Source organism: Vombatus ursinus, unplaced genomic scaffold (assembly GCF_900497805.2).
Source record: "Vombatus ursinus unplaced genomic scaffold, bare-nosed wombat genome assembly UNPS02014931.1, whole genome shotgun sequence".
NCBI classification, from domain to species: Eukaryota; Metazoa; Chordata; class Mammalia; order Diprotodontia; family Vombatidae; genus Vombatus; species Vombatus ursinus.
Genome location: NW_020954709.1, coordinates 490947 through 505897, shown reverse-complemented (window position 1 = coordinate 505897; position 14951 = coordinate 490947). Strand labels below are relative to the sequence as shown.

General features: G+C 36.5%; 1 pseudogene; it reads right to left on the bottom strand.

The window, feature by feature from the left end:
• Nucleotides 1-4566: 4566 nt before the first annotated feature.
• LOC114029388 lies at nucleotides 4567-5488 on the bottom strand (annotated as a pseudogene).
• Between the last annotated feature and the right edge of the window lie 9463 nt (nucleotides 5489-14951).

Sequence of the window (14951 nt, the reverse complement as noted above, 5' to 3'; positions counted from 1 at the left end):
AAATACTTATAAGGAACTACAGCTCTAGATCTCTACAGTCAAATTGGTGTGATTCAAGACTGAAAAAAATGTAGCTGGGAAGAAAACTTCAAATACCCCTGCTTTGTAGTTGCCTTTGGCTTAGGAAGGGAGATGAATGTCTCTGTAGCAAGAAACCGAACTTGGACCTTTACCCTTGGTTTGATGGCACACATCTCCCAGCCCTGGTGTTTGACAGAGCCAACAAGGCCCCAGAGGTCATAGGAGAAGTAACTTGCTTCTCAGAGTTGACTGCCTCTCCAGGGACAGCATCTTTCAACTGGATTCTAGGAGGGAGGCAGGAAGGCATAGGGATTTATTTTCATCTTTGCCCAGTATGCATTGGCTAGACATGGGAAACTTTGCCCGTCGATGTTCGTTGTATTTGTAGCTTTGAGAAAGTCCACACATTTGGTAAATCTAAGCATGGAAAGGAGCCTGAACTTTCCATATGGTTTTACTGGGTTATAGATTCTCAGACAGCCAACTTTTTGTGGGCAACTTTTTTTTTTTTTAACAGCAGTAAAAGAAAATTCCTTGGAAAAGTCCAGGCAGGTGTGTATGTGTCTGTGTGTGTGTGTGTGTGTGTGTGTGTGTGTATGTGTAGTTTACATACATTTGTGGTTCACATACTTTGTGGCTAAAAATACCCCAAGCCCATATCCCACCTTCCGATGCAGACTCAGGTTTCGGCTGCATTGCCATGTACAGTCCTTATGTGTGGTTTGCCTTTGCTTGGGTCTGAAAATAATTTGGAAGAAACGGAAACATAAAATTTGATTTGGCCCAAAATTTCTTTTCTCCATTTCATTTAAAAAATGTAACTAGTCCAGTCATTTCTATATAAGGCTGAATAGACCAAGTTTGGTTAATGCAGGAAAAAAAAAACCCTGATCTTGTAGACAGCTTCAAATCTGATATTTGTGCAAACTAATATTTTAAAAAAATCAATAATATAAGTCTTGGCCTTGAAGATTACAACATTACAGGAGGAGGCTTTCTTTTCCCCTGTGGCACCTACCACCCCACCATCTTCATATCCCCCTGCCCCATCCATTGGCAAACATCTTAATAGTTAATACTTTGCCATTTTGGATTTCTTCCTTTACAAAGGCCTTTTGACATTGGGTTGAGCTAGAGTGAGCACTGAACTCCCAAAGGCACAAAGGTGCATATCAATGTGTATTTCTTTTCAGAGCTCAATAAAAAAAATAAAGGAGTCAGGAAATCAAACACATAATGTGGCTACCCATCAAAAGGTAGTGTGGGACGGTGGAAAGTGCACAGATCTTAGTGTCAGGATGCCTGACTTAGAATTGACATGCCATGTCATAGAGCCTGGGGCAGCTAGTTAACCAAGTGGATAGAGTGCCGAACCTTGAGTCAGGAGTAACTCATCTTCCTGAGTTTAAATCTGGCCTCAGACACTTACTTGTGAAAGTCACTCAACTCTGTTTACCTCAGTTTCCTTAACTGTAAAATGAGCTAGAGAATTAAATGGCAAGCCACTCCCCTCAAATGAGGTCACAAAGACTTGGACAGTACTGAGACAACAACAACAATAAGAGCCTTGGACAAGTCAATTAAACGTTCTGTGTCTTAGTTTCTTCATTTCTAAATGGAGTGGTAAAACTAGTTTATCTCTGATGTCTTTTCCAGTTCTAAGATTCTATGATTCTAAATCTTTTTTATCATATTCTGAGCCTTATTAACTGAATTATATTTTTTAAGTTCTCCTTTTATTAAATTATTGGAGATTGAGCCCTGGCATATTACTTATTGCATACATATCTAGATTTACTATGTTGGTAGTAGATGGTAGAGAGGTAGTATAGCATTATGGATGAAGATCACAGGATTATAGACTGAGAACTGAAAGGGACCTCAGGACCACATTGTCCAATACTCTCATTTTAGAGATGAATAAACTGAGGTCCAAAGAGATTAAGATGTTCCGAAGGTCACACAGATATTACCGGAGGTAGGATTTGAACCTCTGATCCTAAAGCCAGCACTTAGATTGAGGTTGGCATTCCACTCAGATGCTACCTGTGTGATCAAGAAAGTCACTTAGCCTCTATGGACCTTAGTTTTCCTCATCTTTAAAATGGAAATAATAACAGCATCTACCTCATGGAGTTGTCATAGGATCATACAACTAGAACTAGAAAGGACCTCAAAAGTCATCTAAACTAAGCTCCTCATTTTACAGATGAGGAAATCAAGGCCAAAAGAAATTAAATGGCTTGCCCAAAATCATATATGTAGTAAGTGGCTCCCATAAGTTTAAATTCAGCAGGAATAATATAATGTATGCAAAGTATTTTGCAAACCATAGTGCTGGATGAATGAGTTATCAGTATCAGCTTCAGCAGCACTGTCAATGTAAATATTTCTTTCAAGCAAACATTCTTTCCAGTTTGTATTTTTTAAAAGGCTCCACTGGTGATTAATACATATCTGGGTCTAGGAGTCTTTGAGCAGTCTTTCTGTCAAAGAAATTAACCCAATTCAACGAGATTGTTTTCATATGAGAAGATATATTCATGCTATTATATTATGCCAGAACCGTGGAAGTAAACATCAATTTGTAGCAATCCTTTTTTTTTACATGTTTCTATGTATAGTATAGTTTTCATAGACAAAGAAGTAAATCTTTGTACTTATTAGATGTCTGCCTAAGTTCTCAGGGCTAAGTTAGCCAGTTAAGCATAGTCAATGCTTTATGTGGAAACAATTGGTAAAGAATTGATTTTCTTTCCTCTGGACCTTATTCTTTATATGACTTGCCTTCCTTCTCCATGTCTCCAGTGAAAGTAGTCTGTATTACATTTATCTCTTCATTGGCCTTATAGCCAAGTACCTTTTTCCCAAATGAATTAAGTTTTTAACTTGAATTTTAGAAATCTCCCAGTCCATCTTCAGTCATATCTAGCTTTCTTTCCATTCCCTGGCAGGGACAGTTTTCCATGTAGGCCCCCTGGTAGCTTCCTAGAAGTGAAAGAGCTTTTGAGATGTACCTTTTGACAATATAATAGCTAAGCAGTTACTGAGTTTCTTTTTTTCTTTCATTTTTATAAAGTAGTCTTCAGGAGACCTTAGACATTTCCCTTACTAAGCAGTTCAGTTTCTGCTTCATCCTGAAAGTTTTTTTTTAATTGACCAAAGTTGGACATTTATAATGGTCTACATCCTAAAGCCCTAGCTGTGGAATTTAAGACAGATCTACAACTACAGCTTAAAGGAACATCTATCTTTTAATAGCCTGACTGAATTTTCAATAATACAGGATCATTTTTCAAGCATTGATCACATTTAGGATTATGTAACTGTAGTGGATTCTGCTTCTCCTTCCTCCTCACTCTCTCCTAGATTGGGGAAGGGATGGGGGCCACAAGGCTCATAGCTTCATAGACTTAAAACCAGAAGGAGCCTCAGAGGTCAGAAGGTTGGATCTTCTCATTTTACAAATAAAAAAAAAACTGAAGGCCAAAGAGGTTAAGTGACTTATTTGAAAGTCAAGAGGTAGAGCTGAGCTTCCAATCAAGGTCCTCTGACTCCATGCCTAGTAGTTTACTCAAAGCCCAGTGTTGTTTCTCAAAGCTCAGTGTACCTTTACAATGCCTCTTTTCTCCTACCAATTCACTCTGCCCTAGTTTTGTCTACTAACAGGCTATGGTAATGGTAATTTGAATAAACTTAAACCATTTCCCACTGAGATTTGCTAAGACTTGAGATACACCTGGAAAGAAATTGGGTTGCTTTTTAAAGTTATTAGATTAGTAGAAATTGTTCATTTCAGAGGAAGACACTATCTAGGTCTGAATCCAGGGTTGATGACTTGTACCTACTTATAGACAGGAAGGACCAATATATTCTTGGGATCTGATCAAAATTCAATGAAACAGGCAGGGCACTCCCTGATTAAAGCACCTCACTTAGTACCTTTAGAGCTATGACTATTAGAGCTAATGAAGTATCTACCTCTCACCTCCTCCCTCCCCATTGCCACAGTGGCCCAGTGTCCATGACAGAGGTTACTGGGGTCTAAAGATCTATACTGTATAATCCCTGAATGAGAAAGATGCCATCTGCCAGGAGTTGTGCAAGACTAGAGAGGGAATTCCAATACTGGGTGATGAGGAGAGCTGCCTAGCACCATCTCCTAGGAGCCATAGGAGCCAAAAGAGATAGCAATGTTGATGGCATCTTACTTTTTATTGGAGTCCTCTGCTGAGAGCTTATTGTATAGCTACAGAACAATCCACCTACTTAAAAAATATTATGTGGAGAAATGCTTACTGAGAGTGTTGCTGAATTGGGCATTTATATAAGCCACTGAGACTCTGAACAGGACTCTGGGGAGAGGGTTGCTCATTAGAGGGTTTTATTTTTCATGAGTTCTGTTGTAAGCTCTATTTTGTTTTCTTCAAATTGTTAATAATATATATTTTTAAATCCTTCTGACTTTTGTGGATCATGTTCTTTTTTTTTTTTTTAAGAAACCAATGTTTATTTTCCATCAGTATTTTTCCAACACTATTAGAGCATGTGGGGTAAAACTTAAGACCACCCTGTGGTAGTTCCTACCCACTCAGTGGCCTGAGCGGTAGGAGCCGCAGACAAGTCCCCAGTAGCCAGCTGAGCACTCCAATCTTTGGTAGGGAACTGCTGAATGGGCATAGATGGCATCTGTACTCCCTCAAACCAATCAGCCACCTCCAGTTGAGTAGCAGTGAATTCTGGGGCAGGTGCAGTCCATTCACCCTGAAACTCCTCCTTTGTTACTGTCTTCTCAGCTGTGACCTGCTCTTCCTTTTCAATCTCCTCTGGATCCCTGTAGAAGTAAAGACCAGGCATGACCTCCTATGGATGTTCACGGGAGATGGTACCACTCATACACAGAACCTCATGGGCCAACAACCACCACATCAGACCCACTAAGTGAGCTCCCTTGTTGTTACATGGATTGGCAATGTCCACATAGCGAAGTGGGGAGTCTGTGTTGCACAATGCAATGGTTGGAAGGTTAACATACGATGCTTCAGGAAGAGGCTGGTGATCTGCCCGAGGATCAGTGACCACCAAGGGGCAAGGCTCCCTGAAAGCTGCCTGGATCTGGTTAGTGAAGATGCCCGGTGTGAAACGTCCAGCAAAAGGTGTGGTGCCAGTGGCAGCAGCAAATTTCAGAACAGCTCACTGGCCAGTGTTCCTAGATGAGATGACACTAACATCAGCTGGATTTTCAATGGCAACAATGACATGAGCTGCCAGTAGATGCTTTTCCCAAGTTCTCTTCAAAATGATGATGTAGATGCAATCACTCTTTCTTTTGTAGATATACTGTTCCATCTGGAAGTCCAAATTGGTGCCACCCAAATGGGTTCCTGCAGCAAGGAATTTGAGGACATCCTCTTCCTTCATCTGCAAGACATCTAGGGCTCCGGACATTGTGAAAGTTTCCCTTTAAAGCTACGATGGAGGGGCAGCTAGGTGGCACAGTGGATAGAGCACTGGCCTTGAAGTCAGGAGGACCTGAATTCAAATCCAGCCAGAGGCCAAACACTTGACATTTACTAGCTGTGTGACCCTGGGCAAGTCACTTAACCCCAATTGCCTAAAAAAAAATAAAAAAAAAATAAAGTTATGATGAAAAGCAAGAACAACGCTGTATGGAACCCTCTATGGGGCAGCGAAAAAAAGTGGACCATGTTCTTGCAAGGAGAGTTGATGTCAGTATCCAGAGTATAGTCATACAATGATTTTTCTTGGGTAGGAGAAAATAGTTAATGAGGTAGGAAATGACTTCCCAAATGCATTTGTGCCTTATCACTATTTTGTGATAGTTTTTAATAAAAAAGATCACATAGTCATCATATCCTATATGTGAAAACCTGCAAATGTGCAGATAAACACTTGTCTTTGAAAGGTCGTTTGGGTTATCCAATGTAATTGACACTTTTGGAGCCATTTAAAATTATTAAGGCTATTAGCTCTGGCTTGGGTTAGGAGGCAAATATGAACTATTTTTTTTTGCTCAAGTAGAAACTAGTTTTGCTGTTTTCCCGGACTTTAAAGTCATAAAAGTAATGGTTTTTTGGTGTTTAATATCTCAAAGGTGGCTTCCATTGGCTACATTGCTTTACTGCTTGTTGCAAGTCAGAAATAATTAATGTCTTGTACTTTCAAAATATTTTGACATCTTTTACATATTGTCATTACCTCACAGGGTCATTGTGAGTCTCAAATGAGATAATATATTTAAAGCCTTTAGTAAGCTTTAAGATGTCATATAAATGTCAGTTATTACTGCTACAATCTTGTTCTCATCTTTCTAATAGAATTCAGAAAAAAATTAATATCCTTATAGTCTTTTGTATTTAATGATCTATGGACTGTTTCACAGGTGGATAAAATAACTGCTTTTTGTACTTACATAAAACTATTCTGATGCAAGCTTTTCTTCTGGAGGCTCACTGATAAAGCCTCAATCTTGGCACAATTTCAGTAGTAGTCGAGATGTCAGCATTGATATGTACTTCAGCCTGTTCCCACAGAACATTGATCTCCTATGTTGGGTCTCTATAGTTTGAAAGCTTTTCATTCTTTGTAATTTAGAATTTATGAATATTTTATGGTAACATCTATTAAAACTATTGTTTTTAAGTTTTTAAAAGATTAATGTTATATCTGGGTCATTGTGGATGACAGTTATTTGTGACAATGGTTCCATTCCAATAGGTTATTATTTGACTTCTCTAGGATATGTTGAGGCCTTTATTAGTAATATGGAGATTCATTCTCTGTTATTTCATAAAACATAGCTAGTTTGTTATATAGAATTCTAGCCACCAGGTTATATTTTGCCAGGTATTCAGTAGGTGCTAATTTTTTTTCAGCTGATAATATACAGTTTCTATTATTTCCTTGAACAATGTGCAGTGGTAAATAAGCTTGGACTTCTTAAGGATAACCCTTCTGTAATTTGTAATTGCAATGCTTTTATCCAAAATTGCCAGCATAAACTCTTCTTTCCCCAAAATAATTGACAATAATAATATTGATAGCTAACATTTACATGCCTTCTTGAAGTTTGAAAGGTAATTTACATATATTATCTCATTTGATTTAAAAATAATTTCACTCAGTCATTTTTCTGATACATCTTTGCGATATATTGTCAGCTGAGGTCACACAGATGTGACCCATGTAGGGCCTTTGTATTCTGTTCTTGAATCTTAGCCAATTCATAGGCTCCAACTAGAGGCAAACCACTTTTGTTTATGTTTGACCCATCTAATGCTGTGTAACTGTTTTAGTCTTTACTCTTGCTTGTCGAAGTCATACACACTTGTTGCAAAAATATTTCATTAGTTTTTTAATATTTGTTTAGCATATGTTGTGAGAAAGTCTATCAATCTTCTTTCTTCTGTTTACAGGACAAGTATTAATTTTGCTATAACTGCTTTAGGCTGATAGGGCCTGTTTTTCATTAACATCATATGAGTCTTGTCTGAATACTTTTGAAATCTCTTATGCCCATTTTCTAGCACTAAAAGATATATTAAATTTGGAATCACACAAGTAATAACTGCTTCAAATGTGTTCCTAGTTTTTGATTTTAGGGTGGCAGTAAGTCTCTGAATATATGTAGTCGAAGTTTTCTCATGGCTTTTTGCTCAATGTCTTATCTGGTGAAAATGAAGATATATATAAATATTGCCCTTGTCCTTATTTCAATTTGACCTTTGGATTCAATCTTAAAGCGTTTGGCCTCCTTGGCATACATTAAAAGTTTTATTTTATTTTTTTTAACTTTTAAATGTAAACTTTGACATTATTAGAAGAATATTCTAAGTGATGAAGGAGCAGTGTAATGTGTTTTAGGTAGAAGACTATAGTGTACTTTTATCCATGTGTAACAGTGACTACTTTGGCCCCCACTGCCTGAGGACCAGGTATGTTGCATTTCTTTCCCTCCCTCAAGGCTTTTCTATTATATGTTTTTTTTTGGGGGGGTCATCTTATCTCTTCTATTGGCTTAAGCTTCCATTGGTTATATTCCCCCAACTCCCAATCCATTTGACCACTTAACAGTCATATTAAAATTTACAAAAGAATGTTTACTTCAAAGGTATAGGAAGAATCAAATAAATATTCCCCACTCCCAACACCCGAGGGGCCAAAATCCTTCTTACTACACCTTGGTCTCTTAGAAAGGAGGGAGATTAGGTTCAGAGATTTACTCAGTTCCTATACAGCATTACTTCTGTCAAGTTCCAAGTCCAAAACCCCCATGGACTTGTTTCCTGGGTCCCTAGCTTCTCGTGGCTTCCCTTCTGTGTTGCCTTCAATATCCAACCTGTACTCTTGGGTTCCAAGTTCCCCAGGGCCTAAGCTCCCAAGTCTGAGACTGTTTCTGGAATCTAGAACTGAAAAAGACAAACAAAACAACACCAAAACACCAAGCCTTTTCTCAGTGCTACAGAGTCTGAGAGGGAAGGAGAAGGTGGCCCTTCCTTGTCCATCTTACAGCATTGTACTCTTACTGTGAATGAATGAGTCCTTTACCTTTAGATACCACTTAGAAAGAAAGAGTGACTGCCTCAGTCAGGTAGATTAAAGACACAGTCAGTTCTGGCTATGTAGCCAATGAAAAATGGCTATACCAATCATGTGGTAGGAGAACTTAAAATGAGCATCTTCCCACAGAAGTAAGTTCTTGGTGTCTCCCATGTAGGTGGCTCCATCTTAGGTGATTCGGGCGTGTGCCAAAGTCTAGTTGTATATGTACATCAATTATAATAAAGTATTTTGTCTTGACTCCCTCTTTACCTTAGAAGCAGCATTTGGCAATTCTTATGAGAGATGAAAATGGTTTTAAAACTAGACAGAATCATGAAGCTCCTAAGCAACTTCTATGAAAATATCACATTTCTATCAATTGTTCTGGAAAGTATTGTGTTAGTGGTGTTTTAGATCTAAAATTCTCACTAGATTATTTTCTGTATCTGTATTACAGCAACCAGACATGAATGCAAAACTGAATCAAAAGCCTTGTAATAAACATTATAAATGACATGACACTTTGAGGCAATTTATTCAGTAACTACTGAATCAACACATTGCCCTTTACATGTGTGGGACTCTTTGGCACATCCTTGTTTCTCTCAACATTATTTTCTTATGCTTATGGATTTGGAGGGGTCAGTAGTATCCTCATCTTTGAGTGTCTGCTGTTAAGAAAGGTGAGATGAAGATGAGAGAATACTGGTTAAGTACCTTGCCAGTAATTTACATGCTATTGTGCAGCATTTGGACCAATAATTAAAATCTTTAGATAACTATGTCACTTTACAGATTTGAAGAGAAACTGGAATTTCAGTCACCTCTCTTTACATAACTGCCCTATCATTCATTATATCAATGATATGAAAGCCTTCTGTTTCTAACTTGTTCCAACATGTACTTTTGCTAAACACACCTGCTTGTGATGGCATAAATAACCAGAAAGTTTCCACACTGTTCTTATTGTAAAATTCTCTCTTTCCTATGATTTCTCCTCAAACCAACAAAATGAAATTTTTTATTGATGTTGAATAATTTAATTTTTGCACTGCTTTGTCTCTTTGTACTACCTTAATCTTTTTATTTTTTATTTTTTGCTTTCAATTACTTATTAGGGAAATTGAGATTTCCTGTTATACCTATATTTCCTAGATTCCATTCTATATATTTTTCTTGTGTATATTTTAATTGGATGAAATGCTGTTCAAATTTTCTGCTCTGCATACCACCTATATATTGATATAACCTTCCAATGCCTTACTGTAGCTCTTCAATAGCTCTCTCAATTTTCTTTTGCCATGGTAGAGTTCGATGACTGTCCTTTTATGTATTCCTTGATAGTTCCATCTAACTTTGTTTGGCTTTTGCTTTGGCAAAACTCTTTATATACTAGTATGTATAGGTCCTGAAATTTATTTGTAACTCTCTGTCAAATGCTGTGGGAGCATTCATTCATTTATAATGGTCATAATAGATACTAGTTTCTAAAAATTACTCTATTTACAAGTATAGCTGGGCTGTTAGATTCATGCCATCAAATTCAATTTTTTTTTGTAAAATTCCAATTTGAGTATGGTCATGTCCCTCTCAAAACCATTTTGTATAACAGAATAGTTTATTTCAGGCAGCTAGGTAGCACAGCGATTGGGCCTGAAGTCAGAAAGACTCATTTTCCTGAGTTCATATTTGGCCTCAGATACTTGCTAGCTGTGTGACCTTGGGAAAGTCATTTAACCCTGTTTACCTCAGTTCCTTGTTTGTAAAATGAACTGGAGAAGGAAATGGCAAACCACTCCAGTATCTTTGCCAAGAAAATCCCAAATAGGGTCATGAAAAGTTGGACATAACACAACTACAACAACATTTATTTCATCCATTTAATTTTTAAGTAGAATTTTCAGAGTCTGAGATAAGTGAAAATTTTAAGTTACTTCCAATTTCAACTTTTCCTTCTACAGGTTTTAATACACCTTCATTTCATCTCTTATTTTATCTAGCCTCGGCTTAAGGATAATTTTTTTATTATTGTCAGGAATGTATAAAGAAAATATATTCCCTTAAAGTATGAGTAGCCATTTTCAGAAGCTGTAAGGTCAGATTTAGACAACGCATATAGACAGGGAAATTATAATGACATTTAATCAGAATAAAAATAGCAATTAGTTACCTGTATCCTTTCTCAAGAAATTATGTAAAAAAGTTGTATATATTTGTCTTATGTTTCCATAATCTTGGATTGTCATAAACCTTAAACAAAAAGATAAGCTTTACACCAATCAGCAGTAAGAGGCATTGCATTAAATGAGGGAGGTCATCTTGCAAAAGATTTGTAAAGCTCATGGTTTGTCACAAGGTTTTAATATATGCCATTGATAGCTTTCTAAAAGCTATCAAAATTTTTCCCCCTCCATTACTCCCTAGTGATAACTACCCATTGAAATTTATCCTCTACTGATAAAACTAAGACAACAAAAAGCCATATTTCTTTGGAATTTCTGGAGGCCATATTTCTCTGGAATTTCTGGAACAGACTGCAATTTCACATGTCACCTTCTGCATCCAAAGGGTGATGTGTTTCTAATGAATAAATTTTTTTTCCAGTAGCAACTGTTCATTGGCACAGTGAAATCCTTTGAAGTACAATGACTCAGAGTTTAGGCCATATATCTTGTTTATCCTTCTAGAACAGATAGGTTGAAAGAGGTCATTTTCATCTTCCAGAATACATGAAATTGGTCCCAGATCACTCTTTTTATGAGGAAATTTTCTACAGGAGAAGATAGAGTTTCCAAAGCTTTATTCATCAAAATTCAACAACAAAAAAAAGGCCTTGTTGAAGCACTCTACTGTAACAACAGCAAGAATAGTAACAAATTCCCAGTATATTCAAATGTAACAAGTATGTGCTTTCTAATATTTTTGGGAAAATAAATGCATTGGGGTCTACCATGAGGTTGAATGAATTGGAGATATTTAATCTGAAGAAGACAAGACTTAGGGAAGACATGATAGTTGTTGTTGAGTATTTGAGGTACCTAGGAGAGAGGCAGCAAACACTCTATCTCAGGACATGCTGCCCACAGCATTCTTGAGTTTAGCCCTAATAAGATTAAAATGTAATTGGGAATTAGTTAACAAAATAAATAAAAAATGTAAAACAAAATCTGTATTTTGCCCATAGAAATCCCAGTATAAGGATTGGTGGACCCCGTATCTATTTGAATGTGATAGTACTCATGTAGATGATGGATAAAACTTTCTCTGTTTGGCCCAGGGCAGACCCAGAAGTAATGGGTAGAAGTATGGTATATTTAAGCTTTGTATAAGGAAAAGCTTCCTAAGAAGTAGAACTACCCAAATGTGGAATGGGATAAAACTGGCAATAATGGATTCCCCCTTACAGAGGGTCTTCAGCCTCATCCTGCATGCTCGCTTGTCAGTTATGTCATGGAGGAGAGTCTTAAGAAAGTGTGAATTGGAATAGTGACCTTAAAGGTCCCTTTCTACTTTGCAACTCCATGGCCAGTAACTGCATAAACTATATAATCTTTGTGTCAGATGATGCAAAAGACCTAGATACATTTTGTGACATTTAGTACCTTTTTGGATCGTTGACTTCACTCAGAAAATCTGAGATTTGAAATGCTGCTCTCTTTTGATTAAAAATAAAAGCTGTTTCTTAATATTACACATCAGTGATGTCCTGGGTTCCTCTTAAGCAATTTGTAGTACTCTGTGTGCTATTTTTAATGGGCTTGTTTACTAATAATGCTACAGCAAATAGTAAAAGCAAAAGTGTAAACTGAGGCATGCCTGTTACGTTAATACTGGTAACAGCATTTCTAACTCAACTTTTCTTAATTCTAATACCTTCTCTCTATTAATTACTTCCAATTTATCCTGTATTTAGCTTGCTTTGTATATATTTGTATGCATGTTGCTCTCCCATTGGGTTATAAGCTCCTTGAGGTCAAAGACTGTCTTTTGCCTCTTTTTTTTTATAACCCCAGTGCTTATAATAGTGCCTGACATGCAGTATGTGCTTAATAAATATTTATTGATTGATCTACTAGTTGTCTTTTCTATGGATCTAGGAATCTGTATGTTATACTGAGATACTTTTGATAAACCTATGACTTCAATTACTTCCTCCATCAGTGAAGATTGAAACGCCCTACCTCCATCCTACTACATGGTTTCTTATTCAGTGTAATTCAGCTGACTCTAGAGAGTTCAAGTTTATGGATTTGGGATGATGCCATGACAATGATATCCCTAATATAGAAGCAAAAATACCTTTATCAAAGAAATGGAAAAGATAAGTAAGGGGGAGCTAATGCTTCTAAAAGCATGGGGCTGTGATAGGTGCTGATAAAATCCCTGGGAAGTAGGTGGGCTGTATGATCAACTCATGGGTTTGATTTAGGCAGAAGCTTCACTGAGCTAGACCAAGGTAGAACTTTTATATGAAACTGAGTTCTTTGAGTATTGACTCAGCAGTTGCCTCTTATACAACAGATATTAACCAATGGTTCCCAGCATTAAGATTTGTTAGGACAAATAAAGGAGTCCTACAAGCTGGGTTGAGGCAGAGGTCACTATGTGTCTGAAAACTGGAAAAGGCCTTATGTTGAACTTGTCTGTAGGTAAATAATCTCTTCCAAAATTTGCTTGCCTGCTACAGATAGTGATCTTTGTCTTCCCACAAATCCTTAATGGAAGATCATTCTTTCAATATTCTGGAGTTCTTCTCTTAGTTTTTTTAAATCTTTGAGGGTAACACTTTGGCTTGTCCATCAATTGTCTCCTTTTCTGATTACAGGATTGTCCCATGTCTCTTTTGTATATGTTTTTATGATGTCTTCAGGGCTATTTCTCTCTTGATAACACATTGAATTCTACTTATATTTCCCATCCATACTTGAGCCTCTGCATCATATTTTAGCAAAAATATAGAAGTAGTTACTTGTAGGTATTTGCAGAATATTAGTATATCTCTATGTTTGTTATTTGAATGTTCTTGTCAACAAGCCAATAGTAATAGATGATTTTTTAAATGGTCAAGCAACAGGATGTTTCATAGAATGTTTATACTTTGGAGGGTCATTATATGTAAAGCTCTGTCTAATCCTCAGCTTTGAGGTTTAAATCAATTTTTTTCATTTCACCAGTTGTGATTAGGCACTGTGAAATTGTTTCATGTTTTCTAAAATACCAAGAGAATAATCAATCAATATTAATATATAATGAAAAGCATAAATCATCAACAAGTAAAAATCCTCTGGGGTATTGAATAGATAATCTGTGAAGGATTTATGGGAAAATATGGAAAAGATTAGACAAGATAGGCTCTTCATAAGTGGAGGGAATGGTTACATTAAGGAAAATAAAGGACCATAAAAGAACCAAGGGTGTATATCCCTATTGTTTTCTTCTATTTCTTTGCATTAGTTATTTAAGAAAACTTTTCTTAAGTGAGAATCAGGAGAAAATTTTACATAGTAACAAAATTATGCAATGATAGACTATGAATGACTTAGCTATTCTCAGCAATATAATGACCTAAGACAACTCCAAAGGATTCATGATGAAAAATGCTATCTGCATCCAGAGAAAGATATGATGGAGTCTGAATGAAGATTGAAGCATACTATTTCACTTTCTTGTGTCTTTTTTCTTTGTTCTGTGTTTTCTTTCACAACATGACTACTGTGGAAATAAGTTTTGCATGATTGCACATGTATAACCCATTTCAGATTGCTTACTGTTTCAGGGAAGGGAAAGTGGAGGAGAGAGAGAATTTTGAACTCAAAATTAAAAAAAAATGAATGTTAAAAATTGTTTTTACATGTAGTTGGGAAAATGAAATATTATTAAAAATTAAAATAAAATACCTTACATTTTGTACTTCAAGACCAAACTTGCCTATTATTCCAATTATCTTGATTTCCTTCTTTAGAATATCCTTTGATGAAGGTGACTTTTTTTTTGGTGTTATTTCTAGATGATTTTGTAGGTCTTCATAGAACTGATCAACTGTGGCCTCTTTGGCATCCATGTTTTCAGCTTGAGTAACTTGTGTTACTGTGATGTTGAATGGTTTGCCTTTGATTTGAACAGATATCATTCTGTCATTTTTGAGCTTATATTCCAATACTTCTTTTCTCACTCTTTTACTATGAGGACTATTCCATTTCTTTCAAGGGCTTCTTGCCCATAATAGTATATATAGTGATCACCTTGATTAAATTCACCCATCCTTGTCCATTTAAGTTCATTGACATCGAAGATGGATATGTTTAATATTTCCATCTCCTGTTAGACCATATCCAAATTACCTTGGTTCATTGATCTTTCATTCTTAG